Genomic DNA, 3,224 nt, shown 5'->3' on the forward strand with positions numbered 1-3,224 from the left:
GGCATTCCTCCAGGTGACCCAAAGACCTCCTTCTAAAAGGCACATCCACTTAGGGTTTCCACCTCCTCCTAACAGCACCAAACTAGGGACCAAGCCTTTAACACCTGGGCTGTAAGGGGCCATTCCTCATTTAAACTATAGCACAGGAAGCCTTCATAAACTTTCTGAATAAATAACTAAAGAAAAACACAGAAGAAGGAAGAATGCTGAATCAATTAGGTATTTATTTGATAGACATTTATTAAGCACTACTGAATGCTTGGTTTCATGCTAGAAATTTAGGATAAACACAGTCTTTATTGTCCTTAAAGTGCATCGCCTTGATTGTCAAACTTTCACTTGCCCAAGATTCACCCAAGGAGCTCATTAAAAATACCTGTCACTGGGATTCAACCTCCTGAGATCCCAGAGAGTCGGACTGAGACTATCTGTGCTGGGGCTCAGGAATAAACATTTTAATAATGGCTTTCCTTTGCCTCCAGGTGTTCTTATTCAACTTTTCTTTCTTTATTTCCTTTCCTTTCTTTTCTTTTTTCTCGTGCTGGAGACGAACCCAGGGCCTTGTGCATGCTAGGCGAGTGCTGTACCAACTGAGCTACATCCCCACCTTGATTCCAGGTTCTCTAATATCATGGATCCAAGAATTTTATTCTATGAGACCTTAACTCAGAAGAAAAGTCACAATAATCATAACACCAAAAAATATTCTTCAGTGAGTGTGAATGTTGGACTAGGTACTGGAGCAGAAGCTTCCTCAGGAGATGACATACATGGTACCACTTGAATGAAGTCCTCAAGAATGCGTTAAAGCTTTCCAGAGGGTCAGGAATGAGAAGAGAGAGTTCCTGGCAGAAGGAACATTAGGTTAAGTGTGAAAAATATAGAACATTAAGGAAAGAGCAATTGGTTTGGCACAAATGTTTGATGAATTTGGGTACACAATTTCTCTTAATACCATGAAGTATTTTGTCTGCTTGGTCTGGAGTTGTTAGAAAAGAAAAGACTAGTAGTGCTTAAATTTGGCAGATCAGATAAACCAAAGAACTTAAGAATGGTATTACATGGAGAGATCAGCATCAGGTGGCTACAATCACATGTCTAAGGGTCTGACTTCATTCACTGCCTAGATATCAGCACAAATACATATTTAGTTGTCTGATTGTAGGAACTTCCATAAATCCAATCCTAGGAAAACTGAGCTATGAAAAGCAGAAGAAAAGGTTTTCTTATTACTAACTTCCTCTCTACTAAGAATGTTTTTGTTTAATCAAGAAAATGTGACCTTTCATCTTAATTACCAAGAATGGAACAAATGATATCCCGACTAAATAAAAATCATTTGATAACAATTCTCAAGGAAGAGCTTGGGCTATTTATAAAAGTTGGCAAACATGTCCAGGACAGGTTTAGTTATCCTCACAAATCCATAGGCTAATCTTTAATTCTCCCTGTCTGCAAAGAATAATATGCAGAAGATTATCCCAACAATAATATTTGCTTTTTTTAAAAAAAAATAGTGATGCTGCTGGCTTTTCTTTTTACATGAAACATATAGGAGGTGAGTTTTGTGAATTATTCAAGGAGAATGAATCAGGTGGACCAAGACTGCCATTCAGTTTGAGAGCCCACCATACTTATCCTCTTGCATAAGTCAGGTATTTTACCTCAGGCAAGCTTGGTGATCCTTTAACCATGAGACATGCTAGGCAGAGAGACTGTCAACTGTCAATTTGGGGGATCCTAAGATCCTTTCCATGCATCTCTGGAAATAATTACTAATTTAAAGCTCAGAAGTCTTTTGGGGACTTCTGTACCCACAGATTTTGGAGGGGTTGCTTTTTTACACTGCCTGGTGTCTCAGATAAGAGGACCACATCTCCTCGGCTTCGTAGACTAGACCACCACCACTGCAATATACCATGAAAAGGGGGAGCAGCACCAGTGCATGTAAGGGGATCCCCAGGAGCCAGGGAATGGGAAGTTATTGCATTAATGACAACAGGGCAGATTCCAATGCCCTAAAGGCAGCTTGACTTTTTCCTGCCACACTTCTTGTATCCTGAAAGCCAAGACCTTGCCCTGTATCACTGGCTCTCCTATCTGCAAAGCAGCATCCCTTAGTGATGGCCCTTCCCATCTCAGCTCCTCCCCTTGAAGTTTTCTCTCCCATGGGGCTGCAGCACCTGGTTATTCTAGCTCTTTTCAGCATTTCATGATCATTTGTTTTTCTTCTTGTGTCCATACTAACTGAACTGGGCTGTAATCCATGCTAGTGAGCATAAGTCTCCTTTTTTGGCCTCTTTAAATTCATCATCAAATTTAAAGGTATGTAATGAAAATTATTTGGGGAAGCCTGTATTCAAAAGCAGGGTCATCATCTCCTCTCTCTGGGACCCTGTTTGTGAGGTGCTCTAAATGAAAAAGCTGAATCATCCTTGAACAAACTCCAGTGGACTGGATTTAAATAGATGTCTCTGAATCAGACTTTGATCTTTGATCCCATTCCCTCAACATTGCTTCATCTTTGCTCTGTTTTTTCCTCTTGAATTATTTTTATTCATAGTGATGTCAATGGCAATGTGGAGGGTGGAGTTGTCATTTGATCCTTTCAAGTTCCAGTTGGGTCCGAGTTTACAAATTTTGCACTCCATAACACTGTGGCGTGTTTCCTTTCAGAAGTTTTAACAATTGTATAAAAGTCTTTCCCATCTTGTGGGTTTACAGTCCCTAACCTGGCATAAAAATCCTAGAAACTGCGTACCTCCCCAACAACCTCTGAAGTGCTACCAGATTCACTGCCAAAAAGGCACAGCCATTACACTTTCATGGTGACTTAAAATTCTTAAGGCTAGCCCCTATAAGTTGTAGAGTAATTGACCACTTTTGTTTTTCAATCTTAAAGTCTAGGTGTCCTATAGAAGATGCTGTTTGTACATTGCTTAGCACGAAGGACACTTGCAGACGACTTTCATTCAGGACAGTGTCTTACACCATCTGTCTATCTAGGCACAGTCATTGACCTTATAGCCGGCCTATGAACAGGGAAGATGGGACAGTAAAGTCCCAGGAATAGTCCTCAACTACTGAGAAAGAAGAAATTCCTTGTCCTTCTTCAGACAATACTGAAGTATATTCTATACACTTTCTCAAAGGTTCCCCAGAGGGATTGACCACAGGTGACTTCAGCAGTCACCTACTGATTAACTCACTTTTTACGGGCTCTT

Source organism: Callospermophilus lateralis, chromosome 15, assembly GCF_048772815.1.
Source record: "Callospermophilus lateralis isolate mCalLat2 chromosome 15, mCalLat2.hap1, whole genome shotgun sequence".
Classification (NCBI taxonomy): domain Eukaryota; kingdom Metazoa; phylum Chordata; class Mammalia; order Rodentia; family Sciuridae; genus Callospermophilus; species Callospermophilus lateralis.